The 23231-nt window shown below is 47.4% G+C and overlaps 1 long non-coding RNA gene across 1 annotated transcript; it reads left to right on the top strand.

Moving 5' to 3' along the window:
* Positions 1 to 3312: 3312 nt before the first annotated feature.
* Positions 3313 to 7787, top strand: LOC116653854. The gene is made up of 2 exons (XR_004308422.1): positions 3313 to 4955; positions 5251 to 7787. It is a non-coding gene; the product is annotated as an uncharacterized LOC116653854 (long non-coding RNA).
* The last annotated feature ends 15444 nt before the right edge of the window (positions 7788 to 23231 follow it).

Here is a 23231-nt window from a genome sequence, read left to right on the forward strand (position 1 = left end):
GGGCTGGAGCTTTATGATCCTCGAGGTCCCTTCCAACCCAAGCCATCCTATGATTTGATGATTGTTTCCTCTCCCAGGCTTCTGAGCTGATGCTGGGTGGTTTTTTAATGAGGCACCTGCCTTTGATGGAAGCAGCACGTTGCAGTGGACATTCCACATGACGTGGTACCTGGCTCTAAGCTCGTGTGGAGCTGTTGGTGGTAGGAGTGGTATTGGCTCATTTTGCTCCCCTGATTTGCTTTGTTCTCACTGTTCAATGTTTGTTGATCTACGACATGACCTTCTGACCATTATTCCAATGAGTCAGGGCGAGCGGCGGCTGCTGGAGAAGTGTCTTCCAAGGATGATCTTCTTCCTATAGAGGTTGTAATTGTTTAATGATTTTCTATATGGGTTTCCATGGGCTGCAACAGGACAGCTGGTGCTGGCTTGGCAACGGGCACTTTCTGCTGGTGTTTGCTCCAAGCTGCCCTATCTCACCCCAGAACTCACTGGGGGGGTGGAATCCAGCCCTTAGGCTCCTGAAAATTATCACAGTCTTTTGATTTACGTTCGCCTTGTTTTTTTTTTTTACTGCTCTGTTTCAGACCCAAGCCTCAAACTCGTCACGTTTTTCCAATTAAATTGGTTGACCTTGTACAAATGGATTGTTGCTCCCAGCACACCTTGTCTCTCTGCCCTCCTTGGTCTGCCATGGCTACAGCGGTGCTGTTTTAAAAGCAGAAGCACTGCTGCTGCAGAACCCCCAGGCCATCAAGTCCTTCTCCCTGTTATTGCAGACAGCAAAGCTTCTCACCCCTTCCTGAGGCTGAAAAACCCTTTCTTATTGAATTGGCTTTCCCCTCTAATTGTTTGGACAGTAAAACACCTCATCCTAGTTTCTCACCTGAATTTATTCATGGGCTGTTTGTGACCTTTTGCTGATGTTGTCCTTTCCCCTTCTCTTCCTTCATGTTAAGCCCCCTGATACATGGAGAGAGAACAATTTTATCACCTCTCCACCTTCATTTTCTTAGACTAACAAGTTGGGCTTTCCCAGCAGCTGACTCTTGTAAAAAGGCCACCTTTGCTCTGCTGCTCCACATAGCCTTCCTCTGAGCCAGTTCCAGTCCAAGCTCCCCATCCGTGACCCCAATCTGGGGTGACAAGGATTGCGTGGTGCCTCACAAAGGTTCTCTGCAGACTGTGTGTGGTGACCCCTGCCCCCTCCCCCCTCACAAAGCAGATGGTCATGAAGCCTCAGTGTTTACACTGGGTTCCTGCACAGTGCAAGACTATCTGTTTGAGGGATGGGATTTTAAGTGGTTTGATCCTTTTCTCAATGAAGTCGCAGTTGAAATTCCCATCGATCGCTAAGGTGTGTGTCTGGGACTTAATAAGTTGTGTTGCTCAGTGCCAGAAGTGGTGAACTCCTCTGACATGACAAATCACGTGCCATAGGCATTGATGTGTCTGACAGAGAGCTGGTGGGAGCAGAAGTTCCAGGATCATACAATTCATAGCAGGTGATGGAATGGTGGGACCAGGGATGGCTCCTCTCCTCCTGCCCCGTTTGCTTTGCCCAAAGGGAAAAGATCATATACATATATAGAAAGAAAATGTGAAGTTAAACCCTTGGCATTATGATGGAGGGAGGGAGGATGTCCATGGATGGGGGCAGAACATGTTATAGAATGGCTTGGCTTGGAAGGGACCTCAAGGATCATGAAGCTCCAATCCCCCTGCCACAGGCAGAGCTGCCAACCTCCATATCTGATACTAGACCAGGCTGCACAGGGCCCCATCCAGCCTGGTCTTGAACACCTCCAGGCATGGGTTAGAGGATAAAGCAAGAGTTTTCAATGGGGCACGGTTGTGAAGGCTGAGCAGGAGGAGGGGTTTGGTCACAGTCAGTGTTGGGGGCTGTGTCTGAGCTGTCTGAGTCCATCTAGAAGGGTGGGAGTATAGGCAGTGGGCAGTCAGGAGGGCACAAGGGGATCCTCCTTTTTGACCATTGTACACAATGATGGGAAGCACAGCTGAGTGCTGAGGCTGGCTAGAGATCAACCAGAGATCCTGTATGATGGAAACAGAATCCTGCTGTTTCCTGATCTAAGCTCCATAACACAGAGCAGATGGGAAGGTCCAGCCACAATCAGGAAATCTGCTGTGCGCGAGGTGGAGGCAAAAAGAAGTGCACCCAAGTTAAACAGAAGTGGCTCAATACACATCTGCAGGCAGTGGCCCTGGGGCTGCATGGCCCCAGCAGTGTTCACCGCATCCCCCTCTGCTCCTGAGCTGCACTGCTGCAAGCTGAGAAACAAAGCAAGGGGAAAATCAGGCACAAGCTGTGCAATTTGCTGATGATCTGTGTACCTGCTAGCTTGTAACAGATGTTTTCCTTTGCGTGACCGTTTGTGAGCTGCTTCCTTGTCACAGTGTGTAGGAGCTGTAATACCGCCGTGAGTGATACCTTACACCTGCACAAAGCAATATTCCTGCCTATAAACAAGGTTTGCAATTCTGGAACGCTCCCATCGCGCTGAGTTTTATATCCAGTGCAAGCAACAACAAAACAAAGCTGCGTAATATTTTCAACACATGCACTAGGGAAAAAAAAAACACTAGAAGAGGGGATCTGCAGTGCTTGCACAGCGCTGACCTCTCCTAGCGATGCCACAAGCAGCCGTTGCAATGGGAGGTGCAGCAGAAGGCAGATCCATCACAGGGTATCATCTCCAATAACTGGAGGCTGCCTGCCATATCAATAGCACTGTCAACAGGCGTGTTGGTATTTAGCTGTCGTTACTCTGGCTATTCTTGTTATCCACACTTCCCCTCCGAAATGTCACAAATTCTTGGCCGCAGCAGCTTCCCATGGAAGTTTGCTCTGTATTTAATTATGCATTGTGCAAATGCAGTGTTTCCTTCTGCCAGGCCGTGCCAGGTGGTGTCAGCAGCACAGAAAAGCTGGGTCAATTATTATAGGGCTGCTTCTAGCAGCAAAACATCAGCACGGTGCAACTAACTCGCACAGGAGCAGGCTCTGCCAGGCTTTTCAGACAGGGCTGTAACAGATAAAAGGACCACAATTGCTCATCTCCTGGGCAAGCTGGCAGGTGAATGGAAATGTGGTGCATTCCTTTGGCTTGCTTGCAAACAGAAGGGGGTCTGTGGCTCAGGAAGACTGATGATTTTTCACTGGCTCCCTGGGAGCTGTACCAGTGACTTGGGATTTGGGATAAATCATAGAATCATTGAATGGCCTGGGTTCAAAAGGACCACAATGCTCATCATCTGGTTCCAACCCCCTGCTATGTGCAGGGTCACCAACCAGCAGCCCAGGCTGCCCAGAGCCACATCCAGCCTGGCCTTGAATGCCTGCAGGGATGGGGCATCCACAACCAAAAGTTAAATGGGGCTTGAGCACATACCTTTGTGATGGGAGAAGGATGCTCTGGTGGAGAAACCAGAGCTCACCCTGCCAAGCATGCTCCCCAAAATGCCTTTCTTGCCTGTTCCTTGATGCCTCTTGAAGTTTTCTCCCGTGCTCGTTTTGTGCCAAGTTCCCATGTGGAATCACCTGCAGAGATCTGTGCAAACTTGAATTCCCCACGGGAGTGCTGGAGCTTGCTGCAGTCTGTCGGGAACGGCTGTTTGCCATCTGCTTGAGATGGGCAGCAGAGAACACGTGGCCATGACAGGTTTGAGTGAGGAACCTTAAAAAGCAGCAGCCTCCAATAGAGCTCCATTCAGAGCAGCAGGATCAGGTCTCTTGCAGTAGCTGGGACAAGACCAGAATTTAAATTAGCTACATACAACAGAGAAGTAACCCCTCTTTGCTCACGGAGGCTTGGTGGGAAGTGGGAGATGTCACTATGATTCTGTGTATACGGGTAGCTCAGCTATTTGGAGCGTATTTGCAGGCCCAAAGTGGGGATTTTATTATCCTCATGATCTAAACACACTGGGTATGGCCATAGGTTTGTTGTGCTGCTAGTCAGTGTGAGCTTGACTTGGTGGGGATGCTTAGAAACTGCTTGGGTGAGATAGTGCTTCCTCTGAACCAGTCTGCCATGACAAGAAACCCCAGGGGACTGGGTGAAGGTGCTGCCTGATGAGAGCAGAGATGAGTTAAGGGTTGAGATGAGGTGAGGAGGAGTGCTGGCTGGTGGCTGGAGCTGCTGCTGTGGGGACTCTCAGTTGGTGCATCCATGCATTGGAAATAACAGGCTTGCAAAGCAGAACAGGCTTGAAAAGCAGGGAACACCCAATGTCTTGGGAGAAGGTAAACGTGTGTTTTTGCTGGAGCTTTGAGGAGCTGGGATGGCACAGAAGCCAAGATAAACCCTTAGAGACACAGCTCTGGGTAAGGGGATTGTCTCATTCAGATCTCACAGCTGTCTTACCTGAAAAGGCCCAAAGTCACAAGTTGACTGGGAAATATAGGGCAAAGGTAGAAAAATGGGGCAGCAATGGCACAGGTTGGGGCAGTGCTGAGGGGCTCAGCTGTTGGAACACACCTTGGCTCTGCATGCAGGGGGAGTTCTTCATTCCTTCCCTCTCATGTTGTCAGATGCATGCCCAGCCAACTGACAAATCCATCTCTTCAGAGATCAATTACAGTGTCTGGCTGCAAAGCCTGGAAATCCAATTAACTCCCAAATATATATTTTTTTTCTGTTAAATAAATAAATAAATAAAATGAAAGAAGGGAGAGAGAAAGACAGAGGGAGAAAAATACATTCAAGTGGGGGCATAAATCACCTCGGAAACATTCCAAACATTAAAATAAACAAGGATGGGTTTCAACTTCATTTGTCTTTTTGTGAAACTCTGTCACTGATTTATTTTGCTGCTCACAGCCTCATTTTTGTCTTTGCTCTCTTTCAAAGTTGCCTCCCTGCCTCTGGTGAGGAGCTCTGGGGCTCTGTGCCTCCTGTGGCAGTGCCTTCTCCACACCGTGATCCCCTCAAGTGAGGTTTTAGGGTGTTAAATTATTTCTGTCTGGTAGGACAATTAGATGGTTGGAGCGAATGGTTGAAATGGATGGTTGAAATGGATGGTTGAAATGGATGGTTGAAATGGATGGTTGAAATGGATGCTCAACACTGTCTGGTTGGGGATGGTAGTTTGGCTGAAGAGTGTGACCCACTTGGCAAGAAGGATGCAGCCCTGCTTCTCAATCACTGATTCCTGACTCTTTCACAGTCACCCAGAGAGGTTGACGTTGAACCTCTCCATCTCACCATTATATCATTGATATTTTAGGGGACTTCCTTCTCTTGACCGGCTCTGTCACCCTCAGGAGGAAACTTTCCTCTACGCAGTGATGCCCACATGGAAACATCATGACTGTGCATTTGCTTGGAAGTAAGCAGGGCCCAAGTGTGTCTCATTGAGATGTTAAGAGAAATAGTGAGAAGTATTGCAAGGAGTTTAGAGGAAAGAAGTGAGGGCTGATGTATTTATAACATTTCTGATTTCTGGAACTGGTCAACAAAGGGCCAATGATCACTTTGTTATCAAAACAAGGGAGCAAGAATGGTAATGAAGGAGCAATGTCATGCACACATGAGGTGAGTAAATCTCCCTTTGGACTTTGATGAAGCTGCTGTCACCAGGCCTGATGGTTTGGCTTCAAAGGTGAGTACCTGGGAGTGGCTGCAGTGGGATGCAGTGTTGCTTCTGGTGGTGGGAGTCTGGTGTCTTGTGTGTGACTCATCAGGTGTAGAGATGAGGGTGGTGGATATCCTAGCCTTCCTCCTTAGGATTATGCCTTAGTGAGGAACACAGGCACTGGCAGTCCAGTGTTTTCACTTCAATCTTGATCACCGTCAGCTAATGGTGTCAGTAGGAGTAGTTAGAGAGAGAATAAACACTTTCTTGCCTAAATAAGAGGCTCTTCTGTCTTTCAAGTGCTTGTTATTTGGCTAATTTATCCCAAGTGAGGGTCATTTGTTAACCTCCTCTTGAAGAGATTCTGATAGAGCTGAAGAAAGGGTGACAATTCCTCTTCACTGCCAGCTAGGAGTGCAGGCACCTATCCACAGTGGTTGGTAACAGCCACAGATACCAATCATCTCTACAGTAGATGCAAATACAGATAAGCATCCTTGGGATGCTGATGCCCATCTGGAGTGGCAACAAGCTGAGAGGAATACCCTCGGACAGCCCAAACAGAATGAGGTCCTCGTGTTTTGGCAACTGAATATCACCCATCTGTTTCTAAAGAGGGCTTTTGAATTCAGAGCTCTGTGTGGAAGGAAGAGAGTTGAAAATGGAGCAGAGAGTGAGCTAGTGAGCCTCAAGAGCAAATTCAGGTCAGCCCTGGATTCTGGAGCTGGAGAATCCATCTTGCTAAGGCAACAGAGACGTGATCCCTGCAGCATCTATGCTGCTGTCTGCAGTCCCTGTCCCCCACTTTCAAGAAACTTCATTTTTCATTCCAGATGAGAAAGAATAATCCTTGGGGGTGGCTGTGAAGAGGAATTGTCACCCTTCCTCCAGCTCTATCAGCAACTCTTCAAGAGGCAGTTAACAAATAACCTTCCTTTGGGATAAATTAGCTCTGAATCCCAATTCAATAGCTGCTCATTTTAAGATGTCCTTGTTACCTTGTGTGAGTGGCTGATCTTCCTTTGAATCCTGCTGTGTTTTCAGACCCCGTGATTGCTACGAGCAATCACGAGTTCCACGTTAACAGCTCATGCACTGATTGCGCTGCACAGTCCCAACACAACCCTTTGTGAAAAGTTTCTGCAAGTTGAGCTTTGTGTTCCGCCATCAGAAAGCTACACAGTTCTCACTCCATCCCATATTCAGGCAACTGACTTCAAACGGAGACCGGCTTTGCAAGAGGCTGGTGTGCAGACAAGATCCGTGCTTCTGAGTCCAGCTTTAGAAAGAAAGTATTTTAGACATCGTCAAGGAAACCTGGTGAAGGCACTGAGTTGGCCAACTGTGCCTGCGGGCAGCCTGGAGCAAAGGCTCTGAGATGTGCAAATAATAACGCAAATGGGTTTATTTTTTTCTCCAACCCCAGCGTTGTTGCAGAGGAGGAGAGTGGCATAGCATGGCTGCAAAGGAAAGAGGTCTGCATCAGAAGGAAAACCTCCTGCCATGTCAGCTTGATCATACCTTCCAGTGCAACAGCCTTCCCCAGCTACGTTAATGGCTGCTTCCTGTGGACTGGAAGTATTGCCAAAGAGTGAGTGATCCTTACTAATATGCATCTCCAAAAACAACAGGCAGTCTTGCACAGATCCTCTTAACACGTATCTTTGGATTTTGAGACGGTTGAGAGCTATTTATTCCCTCTCACACCAATATCATCCATAGTGCAAGATGTCTTGAGCTGATTAAAAATCTCTTTAATCAAATACTGGCAGGGGAAATGTTCAAAACATTAGAAGAATGACTTTGACAAGCTGCCCCTGAACTGAGTGACTTCATCCAGAGGTTGGCCGGCGTGTGATACAAAGCCTGCACTCACCTTCATTTCCAAAGCTGCCAACAAACTGCAGTGAGGATGCTGAGAGCCAGTAGGGCACTGTAGCCCGTGTTCGGTTCTTTTCTGTGAGATACTGCCCCCCCAAAAGACCTTTGTTGCAGGCAAAATCCATTGCTCAATTCACCAACCAGTACCTACGCTTGAAATTCCTATATCCCAAATCCATGGGAACGATTTTGAACATGAACGTAGGCTGGAAATCATTGCTGTGCAGATTGTCTACAGGCTTTTCCCCCCTTTTCTATGGCTGAAATGGACTTCAAAAGGATAAGTAAAATCCATTCTGGTAGCTCCCTCTCCCCGTGAGGAGTGTATTTCTTTGGAGAAAGGGTAAAAAGAAACCTCCTGATATATTGTTCAACCAGAATTAAGTGTTTGGATTTGTGGGAATTCAGCTAATTTTCTTACTCCTCAAAATAGGTCAGCTTTGGAATAGAAAATGTCATGCAGAAACAACAAAGAAATGGAATAGATTTGTTTAGTAAATGTAAGATTATGTATACATACTTTGGGAATTTTAACAAGCTTATGAATGGAAAGAAAGCATCCAGGTTATTTCTTATTCAATTAGACTTGGATTTGGGAGCAGTTTTCACTCTCCATAAACCGCATTTCGTTTTCATTTAGAAAATCCCCTTCCCGATACAAGCCCCTTCCCCTATCCATTGCTAAAAGAAATAGCTGTAGTAATAAGCTGGAATTAATACAGCTACACTGAGTCAACTAAGAGCTGACTTTTTCTTTCTCAATGCTATCTGGGCACCCAGACGTGCTCAATAGGAAGTGTTGGCACTTGGGGCTGCATATAGAAAATCTTGTGTCAGCAGCCTTCTCCTTGTGAGTCTTCTCCAAGCTTTGTCTCTATTCCCTCATCCCTCTGCAAATGTCCTAAGCCACAGTTCTACTTCCATTATGACAAAAATTGTGCAAGATATTCATCTTGCATTCATCACTATACATACATACATATATATATATATATACATATATATATGTATGTATGTATGTATAGTGGCATTTCCGTGTCCCCACACCCTTCTCTCTTTGTGGCGTCACTTATGGATGTGTAAGCAGTAGGTTGGTTTCTATTCTCACTCTGGGGGGGTTGGGTTCCAAACTGTTTATTGAGTAATAAAAAGAGAAAATTGCGAGTCGTTGCCTAGGGATAATGTGCTAATAATTTTATGACTGGACAAATGGTTGCAACAACCCACAAATGGCAGCAGGCAGGAAACCTGGTGTCTATTGCTGACAGAGCCACCACCCCCAAGGAGATAAAACCTCTCTTTTGGTGATCAAAGTTGATGCGACAACTGTGATCTATTAGAAGTGACTTTGGAGATGGGTAAGGCAATCATTGCTCCTCTTGGAAGAGAAGTGGCAGATATACATTTTGGGAAGTGTTTAGAAGAAGTGAGCCCTACATGGAATGAATGCAACAGACCACCGTGGCTGATTGCGCTCGGAGCCATGCGGCACGCAGCTGCAGGGCTGCAGGCTGGGGATGCTTGGAAAACCAGAGATTAAAGGGGGGTTAGTGCCATCAGGCAAACACGAATCATCCCAGAGATAAGAAAGGGTTGAAGTTTCTTTCGACACTAATGGTATGGCACTCAAGTGCGTTAGCCTGGCTTTACTGCTGTAGAGGATGGAGCCAGAATGGCTGCTGCAGGGCGTACACTGGGATACACCCCTGTCCCGTTGTGGGCTGATGTCCCCTGTCTGATTTCTCAAGGAGGATGTCCCCTTCCTGGGGATGGGGCATTCTTCATACCAGCACCAATTTCTTTCCATTGGTGTGGAGTTTGGTAGGGAAGGTTGAGCAGGGCCCTTGTGAGGTCTCTCTCTGCCCGTCTCCCAGCAGGCAGGAGGAGCTGTACCTCTTCCAAACCCGCAGCAGATCCAGCCCTCGAAGTGGGCAGGAAGCCATGTGATGGGGCGTAGCTGCTCGCAGCTGCCAAGACCTCACATTTGTATGTTAGTGATGCAGATAGGATCTCATAAACCCGTCTCCATACTGCTTTACTGCTGATTTAACGATCAGAGGAAGAACTTGACTGTTTATTAAAACATTAGACAGTAAAGTTTAACAATAGACAGTAAAGGGTTTTGTTTTTCCATCCCTCTGATTGTTAAAGCAACAACACATAGGCCTGGAGAGGAGCCTGCTGCTAACCTCAGAATGATGGTATGGGGCCATGACGCTCCTCCAGAAGGCAGGATGGAGCAGCTGGCATTCTGATGAATCCCATATCTGAAGCAGGAAATCTGTTGTAGGGTAGGGGTGCATGCCCCATCCCTGGAGGTGCTTAGGGCAAGGCTGGATGGGGCCCTGGGCAGCCTGAGCTGGTGGGGGGCAGTCAGCTCGTGGCAGGGGTAGGACTGGGTGGGCTGTAAGGTGCCTTCCAACCCAACTGTTATGTGAATCTATGAGTCTAACTGTGAGAATGGGCAGTCCAAGTTAAGGGGAAAGAAATGGAGAGTAAAACAGGCTGCCATTGTGCTGCTGGGTGCACCCACAGGGCATCCCCATCCCAGGTGCTCCCCGTGCTTCTGGAGTCTGTTTCTTGGGGCCAAGGGAAGCTAGAAGAGGAATTACAGGGACTCCATAGTGGGAGAACTTGAGAACATAGCTCGAGAACTTGAGCTGAAGTGGACAGATCTGAAGGAGAAAATGAGAGGAAGAAAGCCCTGGGTGGCTTGGGGGAGTTGGATGTGGAGCTGGACAAGCATCTGCTCTGCATCTGTGCTAATGCTATTTAGAAACCCCAGCCTTGGCTCTGCTTGAAATTTGGTAATGCTGAACTGGGACAGCACCCAAAAACCCCCATCCACGTTGGACCATCAGTAAGAGGTGGTACATCTGACCAAAACCACGTTGCCGTTTGCTTCCTTGACAGCACATCCTACCTCATCCCTTGGCCTCATCCAGCTGACCTCCGTTCTCAGACTCCCTTGCCCAATTTCAGCAGCATCTTGGGAGGCCCCTTCAGCTGTGAGCCCCTCACTTGGGAACGAATGTGGGGCTGGAGCGGGCTGGGGGGGGGCAGAGCCCAGGTGTAGGCTGGGGCAGCAGGTAAGTGCTTTCCAAACGCTGACTGCTGTTGGTGTATTGCTGCTGGTGTGGATGCAGCTGACAGCGTTTGTGTGCGTGTGTTTATACACACACACACACACACATACTCACCTCCACATGAGTACATGACCAAAATACATACATTTCCTCTCCCCACGTCTTTCTGCAAACTGCAAAAATACAAAAGAATAAAATTAAGTCTCTTATCATTGCTAAGTCATCAGAAACTAATATTACATTTACCGGGCAGGCTTTTTTTTTTTTTTCCCCCGAACCATCATCCTAATTCAATGATTCTTTCTGTAGCTCTTTACGTTCTATTATTTATAAGAAACAATATTCAGCCCTCCCCTGACAGTATTTGCAGGGCTGCGGGGAAGCAGTGCGGCAGAAAGGTGGTAGAACAATTTTGGTTATGTTTCCATAGCTACCTAGCTGCTAAATGTGGTTTATTCCATTTTAAAGTCAACCAACACGCACCCGCATGCACACGCACAAACCACCAGATGAAGTATATTCAAACTAATCCCTGGGCTGCCTATTACAGCCTAATGTCCTTGCGATTTGTATGTTTAAAGGGATACTTGCTGCAGAAATAAATGGCAGGGCAGCGCTCTCGCTGGCTAGAGCAGGATGATCAACATATTGTTTCTTTCTTGCTCTCCTCTCCGACGTGTGTGTTCCACTCGATCCCTGTAATATTATTATGGATATTTATACCGAGGGCTGAGCGCTGAGGAAGTCGGAGGTAGGATGGTGTCCTCTCGTGGCAGTCAGCATCTCTGCAGCCTGATGGCAGCTGTGCCAAGAGAGAGCTGAGCCTGGGCTCTCCTACACATGCAAGGGTGTCTTAGGGACAAAATTCTTGAAGCAGAGCTTCCCACCTCCCCTAGTGCACACAAAGACAAAGACCCTCCTGCTCAATGCCAGGCTGGAGGCTGCTGCTTGCTCTTGCTTTCCTTGTGTTAAAGAAGAACCTTCAGGAAAGGAGTGATGGGTACCAGCTTTCCAGAGTGGAGCAAGTTTGTCCCATGGAATTGTGCTTATCTAGAGAGCTACTGAGCTGCTGTGGGTTGGTGGAGAACATCTCAGAGTTTGTAATCGTGAGTACCAGCACTGCTTGTGCCTGCTTGAGAGGGTGGGAGGGGGACTGAAGGTGAGGAAGGTGAAGGAGGCCTTTGGCAATGCTGAGCCCATCATGGAGTGATGCCATGGGGAGCAGAGCAGAGAGGAGGCTCTCCCAGTGCCCAGCACCTGCTGCTCCACCTGCACACCATTACAGCTCTGGCTTATCCTCAGCAAAGGGCTGTGAGGAGTACAGAGCTCACAGTGCTGCTGCTTTGCAGAGTGCATTCTGATGGCTCAGCCTGACACACCCTGCAGCGGGCAGTAGCTGCTCCTGCATGAGCTGAGCTGGCCATGCAGCTTTCCCAGCCCCCTTGACGAGGAGACACATGCATCCAGCATGCAATCAAGGCACGAACTCGTGGTGCTCATCGTTGACTACCCTCAAAGTTTTTGGACGTTTCTCATTGTTTCTTTCTCTCAGGCGAGGGGGGGCCTTGTTGTGAATTGATTCCCAATGGCCGCAGTGCTCTCCTGTGCTGTCATTATGTGTGATTATAAGCAATAACAACAATCACTGTGTCACTGCTTCCCAGGCAGGCTTTGTCTCTCTGCATTGGCACCCTTTCATCTCCAGCTCCCCAGCACGCTGCTGCTGGCAGCTCAGTGTGTTTGTTGGGTTGGTGGTGACAGGTGAAGCCTGCAACATCTCAAAGGATTGCTCTCCAGCAAGCAGCTGAATCATTTCTTATGCCTTTTCTGCCCCTTCACCCAGCAGTGCTGGGCTGGGGACTCACAGGACCTGATTGAGGTAGATCCCCTTTCCATTGCCCTGGGGAATGGCAGAGTTTATGCCAAAAAGCTGCAGCAGCACATCAGGCTGAGACATCCGCCCGGCCCTCCATTCTGGATTAAAAGAGGCTTCTTCATTTTGTTGCTAATGGGTTCAGTGTTTTACAGCTAACATTCAAATAGCAGCTTAAGAGCTTAAAGAACGAAACAGAAGGATGTGTTGGCATGTCGGGATGTCCTTCCTCCACCTGCCTGCCATGCTCTGCTTGGTGCTGACCCAAGGAAAAGTAGCACATCATTGTCCTGAGCATCCTCTGAGCAATGCATCCTATTCGTGGCATTCCTTCTGTTCTTATCCATACCAGCCCAAGGGTATTGCTACTGCTCTCACTTTATATTTGTATGCGCTCAGCCACCAGCCTTTAATATTCTGTAACACGAGAGCACACCTTCCTGATCACTTTCCTTCATTAAGAAAACTTCATTTCAGTGTTGATGGGGAAATGAATTGGGTGAAAGAAAACAAACCACCCTAACACAACCATAAGCTTTCTGGTTGGATTAAATATTAAAATTAATAATCCAGCGCTGCATTCAGCCTTGTATTTATGTTAATATTTAATTCAATAAAAGCCCACATTTTAGAACACTTTCCCATTTGTTTAAAGCTACAGATGAAATTGTGGTCGCAGCATTATGTAGAACAATCTGCAGCTGACTGCTTTATGGTAATGAGGAGGAATGGCAGCTCCGGAGCCTTCCACCCAGGCAGGAGGGGAAGATCCAGCAGTGAGAGGATATGAGGCTGCTGGGGAATGCAGTTTCTGCTCGGCTCTTAGAAGAGAGGCTGTATGATGGGCAATGGTGGTGGCAAAGCCATTAAAATCCATTAGAGGATTCGGGGAGCAATAGAATTGTTAAGGTTGGAAAAGAACTCTAAGTCCATCACCATCATGCCCACTAAACTGTGCCCCTAAGTGCCACATCTCTGTGTTTCTTGAGCACATCTACACATTTCTTGAGCACCCCTGCTGCTAAAGAGAGAAAACAAATAACATTTTGATTAATTTTAAGCTTCCTGACTGTTAATTTCATGGGGGCAAGAGTAGAACTCCAGGAGGCTTCAGTTTGTGTCATAGTCTTCCCATTCATCACCTCCTCAACGAGTCCTTGCCCTTGGAACCAGTGAGTAGACAAGTCCTGGGCTGGAGATGCATCTCAGCTGTCAGGACTGATCTGAACAAGGGCAGGACAAGGTAAGAACCAGCATCACTAAAGGGTGGTGAGGTTGGACCCACGCTGTGTTCTCCTCCCATGGTCCTGGGACACACTCTGGGCTGGTTCAGCCTCACACCAGGTGAGATGCTGTGAATGCTGAGCTTTACCAGGACCAACCCACCCCTTTCTCCAGTGCTAACATTTGATTGGGGTTTAGCTCAGTGTAGAGACCATCCATTGCCCTGGAGGGCTCATTGTGCATGCAGAAAAGCAGCTGGGAAGGACTTTGGGGTCATGCTTGGTTGACCTTGGTTGGGGTTGTTTTCCAAGGGACCTTTGAGTAGAGCCCCTTGGCAGAGGCTGATGATTGGATTTTGCCATTGGGGAGATATTACCAAAGAAAGAAAGAAAGAAATGCTTTCCCAGGATGGCTGCAATTGAAATGCAGAATAATTATATTGCCTGACATCACATGGAGAGAGAACGTGGAGCACGTAGCAGTGATCAGTAAAAATTAAACGCTTTGCAGGTGGAGTACACCTGAGTCTTCTGCAGTTCAGATACGTACTCAGACTTCCTTGAATCTTTTGGGGCCTAATTAAATTCAAGGGGATTTAAGCAAAATCTGCATGGAAGATAATACTTTTCTTTCTATTAAGGAACTGCTTAGTAAAACAGATTATGTGTAAAATAGAAATATGGGCCCTGCAACAGGAAAGTGAAAAGACACTAATGAGCAGTGTCTGAGTGTTAATGAATTGTATTAGCATGCCATTACCTGCAAATATGATAAATAGAGAGACTGGCTTTGCATTCCCTTCTCTCCCAAGAACTATATGTGATCTCTAGGAGTGGCTGGATGGGTTTCTGGGAGCTGTGTTCACCCTTCAGGCCTACAGTGGAGGTGGAGATGAGAATGCTGACTTTTCATTTCTCTACCTTATGCATTCCTTTGGGCATTCTGAAGCCACCAGGGGAGAGAAGATAGGGGATATTGTATTTTATTTGGGATTAGCCCATAGGCCACAATGGGAAGGAGACAAAACAGCTGAGTGCTGTGGAAGGGTGAGATGGGATGGGGTCGTGGCAAACCCACCCCTGTGCTTTCCCCATCACAGCGATGGACATGTCCAAGGTAGAGAAGCTGGGAGGAGATGCTACTAATAATTGGGAAGGATGTCAGGAAGAAATTATGTATTCAAGCATATGGACAGGGATACCTTACCCCTTGCCAGCCATGTAAGGGTTAGGTGTGTGCTCATTTTACTGCTCTCTGCAGTCCATGCAGAAGCAAGTTTCGGGCAGAAGTCTTGGCCCAAAGGGGTGTTCATTGCAGGTGGGTTCAGAGGTTTTCTGGAGGGTTCTCCTCCTTTTGATAACAGAGAGAGCGCAGGCAAGTTTGAGACCCAGTACATGACTTTCAGTCGGTGCTGTTAGCAGAGACAAGCCCTCTTCCTTCCTGGACCAGGTGCAAATAACTGTAATTCTGCAAAATTCCATGTGGGTTAGTGCTCATTTCTTAAACAGCCCAGGCTGCCAGGAATAGCTGGCAGATGTGTGTGAGGAAGGTGGGCCATGGTTGTAAAGCGGAGCGAAGGAGCTGCTGCTTTCTGGCTGCAATACAGATCTCCTGCTTTGACTTCGGAGCCAACATCCAGACCTCCCGCTCTCCAGGGACTGTTCCACTGGGTGCTGCAGACCCAGGTGAGTTAGGAGCCATCTTCCCATCGCCCAAAGAAGAGTCATGGTCTTAATACTGCTGGCTCTTTGGCCCCTGCACCCCTAAATAACATGGACAGATGGATTGGTGTGTTGGGCTTGGACAGAAGCACCACGACCCCGAGAGGTGCAGCTCCTTCCATGGTGAGGAGAGGCTCTCACTTGGCACTCTTGCTCTGTTTTGCATTTCTTTGTGAACACATGGGGAGAAAAAAAAGGCACGGCTGACAATATTCTGCCTTCTTTTACTGCTGGAAGCAAGGATGAACAGATTTGCTTTACCAGACACGTCTCTGCAGGCTGCTGGCAGGTTGTCCATGGACCACAGCTTGTGGTGGCAGTCCTGGGGAGTGTGGGGGCTGGGGCTGTGTGTGCTCTGGGGGATGCTGGTGCTCCCCTCTTCCTACCCATTCAGCTCTGGGCAGTTCCCTTTGCAGTCAGGACCCCCTCCTGCTTCCTGAGGGCAGAACACAGCATCCCTCATGGAGCTGCAAGAGGATGCTCAGGTGCTTTTGCCCTGGAGCTCACCCAGCTTAGCCTGCCATGTTGTCTATATGGTTCAGCCTGGGCTCCCAAGCTGCCAGTGCCTTTTCCTATGCCAGGTCACAGAGACACCTGCATACAGACACTTCTGTCTAATCCAAGGTGAGGGTCATTGCAGCAACACATGGCGACAGCATCCTAAAACACCCATAGGATTCTAAAAAAGAAACAACTCATAAACCCCTAAAAAACCCTAGGATTTGGAGCAAGCAGCATCCTTCCCCCTGCAGAAATATAGCAGAATTGTAAATGTCCAACCCCACGAGGATTTTGTTACGCATCCAGCAGCCCTGCACTTTCTTTCTTTTTTTCCACCTTAGGGGTTTTGACTGCACAGCGAGGCCAGTAATGAACTGTTACTCTGGAAAATAAGACTTTCATTAGGTTAGGATTCTTCCAGGGTATTCGTGTCCCTTTGTAATGAACCGTGATGAGCGTGGCGTGGAGCGGCTCATCATGCTGCTCATCAGCACCATGATCCGTCACCCCCACAAAGCACCATGCCTGGACCACAGGCAGAACTTTGGGGTTCGGTGAGGGTTTCCAGCTCATGGGGAAGCTTTTTGGTGGTTCCCATCCAAGGTCAGGTCATAAGTAGCCCTGCCTTCTTGTTACCTACGTCTTAAGAACAAGCGTTGATTATTTCTTCTTTATGTGTTCATTATTCAAAACTAGCAGGTACTGAAATTACACCACGCTTCTCTTCTGAATTGGAAACATTAATAACTGCTTTGACTAAGCACAGAGAGATCATTTATTTTACAAACACGCAGAAAATTCAGGCAGGTTGGGATTAAAGCCCGGCATTTCTTTGCAGGCAGTGGCTTCAGGGTAGATTTTACCATGCAAGAGAATTTGCTTTAGGCACATACAGACCCGACTGGGCTGGGTGCCCACTGCAATCAGCTATGGGATAGCAGAGAGTAGCAGAGCCAGCTGCAGGGCATGTTCCTTCTCTTCTCCCTGCCCTCTGTGATTGCAGACCTCCCCATTCAGAACCCTTGGAGGTCTGATGGCCAGAAGGGTGGATGAAGGCTGGGATTTGCCTTGTCCAAGGCATGGGCATGGGGTCTGGTCCAGCCTTGCCTAGGGGTCTAATGGGGCAGATTGGATCCCCCCCTGTGTCTTCCAAGGGGATGGGCGCATCCCAGGACCACTGAGTTAGGCAGGAGAAGACACCTGAGCCCACGATGGTTCCAGACATCCTTGCTCACACTAACACTTGGACTGAGGTTAATGCACAATTCAAGGTTAGCAAACAAAGCAGGCATGCTGCCTTTCAGTGCGATGAGAACGAGGAGCCCCTGTAGCTCTGTGCAGAGGATAAGAAGTGTCTTCTGCAGTGTCTCTTTAATGCAGCCCCCTCCTTCCCAGCATATCCGGATTAGCAAGAGCAGGCAAGCCAAGAAATGGGAAGCAAGAGCAAGGCCGACCTCTTCCCACCAGGCCCATTCATGCTTTGCATTTTGCAAATGGAGAGTACTCATCGGTTCAGGGCTTCCAATTAGAGTTGGATAAATGAGAAACTTCCCAGCTCGCTACCCCCCAAAAAAATTGCAGCCGAGGAGTGATTTTGATCCATGCACAGTACAGACCCTTTGATTTTTATTTTATTTTATTTTTCCCCTACCAAAATAAATCCTTCTCCTCCCACCCCGATTAATTTTAGATCAAATGAAATGTTTTATTCCATTTCAGCCTGAAATGTCACTTTGGCACATTATCTAGAAGAATATTCCTTTTTATAAAGCAGCAGAACAAAATAAGTACAACTTGTAGAGAAGTTTTCCCCTCCATTGGATACATGGAATTTGTTAACTGGAGACCCTCAGGGTAGGACCAACCCACAGGGACTGAACAAGGCACAGGTTGTCCAAAATCATCTTGTTTCCCCAAGCACTCCCTTCCTACATCCCTTACACATTCCCCTTTCATCAACTATTTAAAACCCAACCTAGGGAGTTTCATCACTCTCTGTAGTGTGGCTCCTGCTTGGAGCAGTGGGTCTGGGGTAAAGGAGGAAGGGGTGCATTGGGGGCCCAAGCGATAATCTGATTTTCCTGGAGTCTGAGTCCACGTTTTCATGTGGCTACAGCTCACATCACAGGCGGGTCTGGAGGAAGAAACTCCAAAGGGATTAGTAAAGATTTATTTTTCTTTTTCTGGAGTGAGATGAAAAGGGGGAGGCGGGGGGAGAGATGAGCAAGGAGTCCTACAGAAAGGAACTCATTATTTTTTATCTTTTCCAATGACCTTGTTTGTTTTATTCTGACTTGAAAGAGGTTTCTTTCTTGTGAAATTTGGGAGATATCTGGCCAATGAGAAAAGGAAATATGTGCTCGGCAAAGGGAAGAAGCACAGAAAATAAAGAGAATAAATGTGAGCGGATCAAGAAGGACTTCTCCAAGGAGAAACACTTGTCTGGGTCTGGACTGAGACCAAGTACCATGTGTGGGGAGATCTGTTGATGCTGGGGGGGAGGATGGCTGCTGTGGGTCTGAATGGGGTACAATGGAGAACTTGGGATTGCACACGTGTGCTTTCATACATGCACTTGCATGCAATCTGGGCAAGGATGTGTCTTCTATGCAGAGAGTGCAAATGCCTGTGGTGCATTAAGGGTATGCAGTGCTCCTCAGGATGGGGCTGTTTGTTCTACAGTCCACCTCCGCCCATGATCATTGCTGTCCTTTGGGGGTGAGGAGAGCTCCCCAAACCCACTGCAAGGTGCACCGTGACCCCTACAACCCTCATGCTGCCTTCAGCCCACACAGCCCCCAGGCCTGGTTCACTTCTGCCACCAGCTCTGCAACTGGCCTTAATCCTTGAGTTGCAAAGACACAAACACACATTCTTCCACGCAACCACATTGACGGCCTCTTCCTTTGCACTGAACTGGTGATGTTTAACCTTTAACTCATCCTGTGAAGAAACAGAAAACTGAAAAACAGTCCTTCCCATGTTGCATGGACAGCGACTGGCCTGGAGAGAAGTTCCTCTCACCAACACTAATTTGAGATCAATCCCAACCCTTGTATTCAGTTGGTGGCTTCAGTTGATCTCCTTGTGGTTACTCATGAATACTTATGAAAATGCTTCAAGTGCCCAATTTGCATAGCTATAAAGTCTCATAAATAATTCTAGGTACTAGTATTTAATTATCTGACCTATATTGTGGCAGCACTTTTGCCTCATTTATGGAAATCAGAGATGTGCTGGATGGAAACCAGGGCATCATGTGGACACTGAGTTGCTGTATAAAGAAGAAAGGGATGGAGACCCAGCCCAAATGCTTACCTGCAGCTTCATAACAATACTAGCACTAACTGAGGATAGTTTAGCTTAACTTAAACCCCCTGGCTGCTACTGGGAGTCACATTTTAACCAATCAACTCAGAGAAGACCTTTTAGGAACAGGGCTGCTTTTCCCAGTAATGTTGAGGTATGTGGTACATGCCGGAGACACTTTCTGCTCTGCTCTGCAAACTGGGGGATCCTGTTGCTTCTAAATAACATGCTTGCAAGGACACTAACCCTAACATGGGGTAAATCAACAGGAGCGATAGGACAAGAGATAATGGCTTTGAGTTGTGCCAGGGTAGGATCAGGGGCTGGGGTTGGGCTTGTGGATCTCAGGGGTCTTTTCCAACCTGAATGATTCAATGAGATCAATGTATCATAGTAGGGCCTGTGCTCCAGATGCTGGCCAGCGGTGTGTGTGAACCGTAGTCAACCTCCTGTTTCTGGAAGAGGGAGTGAATAATTCCAGCCCTTGGGCTGCCAACAGGGAGGTGTTCTGGAACAAATATAAGCCTCACGCAGAAGAAAATGATTTTTGTCTTTTATGCAAGGGGAAAATCTCCCTGCCAGCATCCAACTTCCCCAGCCCTGCCTGTCTGCAGTGCGGAGCAGTGAGGGCATTATAAATAATTTATTCTCTGGGCAGGGGGAGGAGGGGAAGAAAAGAGAGTGAGCTTTTAATTAAAATGATATCTTACAGATCAAATAAATATGAATAAGATGCCAGGAACAACTGTACAAATCCCAAACATTCTCTTGTGTTTTAATTATTTGTGTTGATAAAACAAGAGCGAAGGCGTTTTGCTCTGTGTGGAGAGCAAGGAGGCAAAAGGTTACGCTGGCTTTTTTTATGTTCTTTTCGAGGAACAAATGTTTCAGAAGCACAGATCTGACAAACTATAATTCATATCAGGAATTAAATTGGAATTTAGAGAACAATTGTTAATATTTCAAAGTAATTGTTTAAGAAATTATCATTTTCGTATCTGCCTCGAAAATAATTACCCACCGCTAATTTTTCTTTTTCAAAGGCTGCTATTTGTTGGAATAGAGGCGAGATGGGGATTTTTTGCTGTGGGCTATTTATGTAGTTCAAATGAGGAGATAAATAGGAAGGGACTTTTATGTTCGTAGGCAAATGAGTCTGACTAATGCACGGCTTCAAGCTTAAAAGTGGGCTCTGCATTTATTTGAAAATCCAGGCAAGTTCTTATGGATGGGATTTGCAAGTCACAGCAGGCAAGTGGAGAATCAACCCCTGTGCATGTTAATTAGGGATGGGGCCCTGGAGGAACCCCTGCCACGTGGAGAAACAGTGCACAGGCACAGAGTACCCATACTGGGGGTCTTGCTCTGCGCATGCGGACCCCAATAGCACAGCCCCACCTTGTCGTTCTTTGTTCCATGTCCATGGGAAGGTAGAATATTCACGGGTTATGTGTGTGCTTTTAATGCTGGCTTTGCAAACACAGCCAGTGCAGCCTCCCAGTCAATGGAGATGGGATTGTGGTCTATAAACATACTGCAGTCACTGTGGAATATAAATGAGGGATACAGCTTTCACTCTCAAAAGAGACATGGAATCATAAAGCTTGGAAAAGGCCTCTAAGGCCACCCAGTCCAATTGCCCACCTACCATCAATGTTGCCCAGAAAATCATGATCTTTAATACCACATCTAAAGGTTTCTTGAACATCTCCAGGGTTGGTGACTCCACCACCTCCGTGGGCAGCCCATTGCACTGCCTGACTTTCAGAGAAGCTTCTCATAATACCCAATCTGAACATCTACTGTACAATGCCACTGCACAGCCCTACTGTGCAACTCTACAACCCTACTGAACGATCCTACCCTACAACGTTACCAAACAACCTTACCACACAACCACACTGCTTTTGCAGCAGCCTGGCATGTGAGGGCAATCACTAGCTCTTCTCTATCAGGTCATCAGCAGACTGAGATACCTTTAGCCTCCTGGAATGAAGGATGGATACTTGAGCATTTAGATCATGGGAAAAAAAAAAATTGGGTAGAAGGGACCTTGAGCATCACGCTCTGCATCCCATTGCCTTGGACTGGGGTCATCTTTACCACTGCTCTCACAACCTGCCCCTACACTCTCCTGTGCTGCAGTGCTGTGTCCTTCCCTTCCCTTCAAACACTGCTTTCTTCAAAGGAAGGAGACAAACTGCACTGGTGACAGCACCAGGAAGGATTCAGCAAACAGCAGTTTCAAGGAATTGCTGTAAACTTCTCTGATCAGAGATTGCATTAAAGAGGGAACTGCTTCCATGAAAACACGTTCAAAGTGTTTTCAAATGGAAGACCATTTTTATCTGTTTTCTTTTTTCTTTTTCTTTTTTTTTTTTTCCTGCCAAATGATTAATCCATCTTTGTTTGGAACAATCCTCAAATGCGTTCTGAAATATCTCTCTTACTGACGCACTCTTTTTCTTTTTAACCAGCTCCTCTTTCTCTCAGCACTGCTGATGTTGATGCTAGTTTTCCAGGTGCAGAAGGAGAAGCAGGATTTTGCACCAGGCCTTCTGGGAAAGGCAATTTCTCCCCACAGAAATAATTTTTCTCGTGAACTTTTTGAACTACCCCAATGCCAAAACACCTTTTGGCTTCCCCAGGAGCTGTCTGCCCCAGTTGTCCTCTAGGGCTGATGTGTCCCTTCATGTTGGTGCCTGTGAAGGACCCACAAAGCTGTTCTTCAGTGTCCTGCAGGAAGATCCAACAGTGTTTGGGTTGCTCATGCATCTCCCACCCACTTCATGCAATACCTCCCCCTTCCCTTAGATCTCAAGGACTTCACAGTCTCCTGAAGATGCTGGTCTGGAGGCTAACGAGGAACACACTCAACCTTTGCAGACGCTGTGATTAAAGATTACTGGAGAATGCAGGAGAAGAAAAAAAAAAAAAAAGAAGAAGAAACGAACCCAAAAACACCAACAAAAAACCCTACTCCTTTTGGTTTCATCCTCCCAGCTTGTTGCAAGCATCCCAATTACTGAGCAGATCACAGGGGCTCTGCTGGAAGACACTGGTATCCACAAATTAGCAGGCTGCGGCGGCGGGAGCAGTAATTAAGGAGGCTTTGTGTTTGCAAGGGTTTGGGGCTGTCACTGCTGTTTGTGTGCTGCCTGGATCCAGGGTCCCCTCGCACACCCGAGCTCTGAGATCCTGCTGTGTGATGTGGCAGTTTGCGTTGGTTCTGCCATGACTTTATAAATAATTGCTGTGTTTTAGGAATTAATTGTAGTGATTGCAGGAGAAGGACAAGACGCAGCCAAGTGGTAGCGTGCTCAGCAAAGCACTGCTGCCTGCGGGCAGGTAGCATCCTAGGAAATAGGAAAACATCCTTTCCTCCCATTTCTTCAGGTGGAAAAGGGAGGACACAGGCAACCAGTCACCTGCTGGATGGGGCAATTGGGAAGATGTGGAGAACCAATGGGCATCATCTGCTGCTGGAGCATTGCTGCTCAGGTCCGTGCTTTGCTTTCAGTGGGTCAGGGCATGGGATTTGCAGTACCGTCTTTAGGAATTTAATTTGTAGCATGGATCTGTTCAAAACAGATGCCTCTGCCAGGAAATTTCCACCTATTATGAAGCCAATATTATCCTATTCTTAATTTAAACCTATATTACTTGTCATGCAATTGTGTTGAGGCATTAAAAAAAATCTCCTTTTCATGTTGTTTATCATCTCTAAATATCAGAGCTAACAGCCTGAGTTTCCTCTGCTCTTTACAGAGTGCCTCATAAATCACTGCTGACTGCCGGGATCGCTTTGGCCACTCTTCCCCATCGTCCTGTCTGCAGAAATGGGCTGCACGTTTCCACGTGGATCGGGTCTGAATTGGCTGTCTGAACCCAGAGATTAAAGAAACAACAACCTCTCTCTTTCCTATAACTCATTTGTTTCACACAGGCTAAAAATGGCATTGCCTAATACAGTGCAATAATCTTTCCCTTCCCTTCCCTTCCCTTCCCTTCCCTTCCCTTCCCTTCCCTTCCCTTCCC

This window comes from Coturnix japonica, chromosome 9 (assembly GCF_001577835.2).
Source record: "Coturnix japonica isolate 7356 chromosome 9, Coturnix japonica 2.1, whole genome shotgun sequence".
NCBI lineage: Eukaryota > Metazoa > Chordata > Aves > Galliformes > Phasianidae > Coturnix > Coturnix japonica.